The sequence below is a fragment of the Sinocyclocheilus anshuiensis genome, unplaced genomic scaffold (assembly GCF_001515605.1).
Source record: "Sinocyclocheilus anshuiensis isolate Anshui unplaced genomic scaffold, SAMN03320099.WGS_v1.1 scaffold304, whole genome shotgun sequence".
Classification (NCBI taxonomy): Eukaryota; Metazoa; Chordata; class Actinopteri; order Cypriniformes; family Cyprinidae; genus Sinocyclocheilus; species Sinocyclocheilus anshuiensis.
The window spans coordinates 769686-769895 of record NW_015555737.1 but is presented as its reverse complement, the minus strand read 5'-3'; positions in this window follow the sequence as shown (position 1 = coordinate 769895).

The following is a 210-nucleotide window of genomic DNA, read 5'->3' as shown; positions in this document are numbered from 1 at the left end:
CTGTTACAGCGCTGTGGAGGAATTTTGGTCCACTCATCTATGCAGAATTGTTGTAATTCAGCCACATTGGAGGGTTTTCGAGCATGAACCGCCTTTTTAAGGTCATGCCACAGCATCTCAATAGGATTCAGGTCAGGACTTTGACTAGGCCACTCCAAAGTCTTCATTTTGTTTTTCTTCAGCCATTCAGAGGTGGACTTGCTGGTGTGT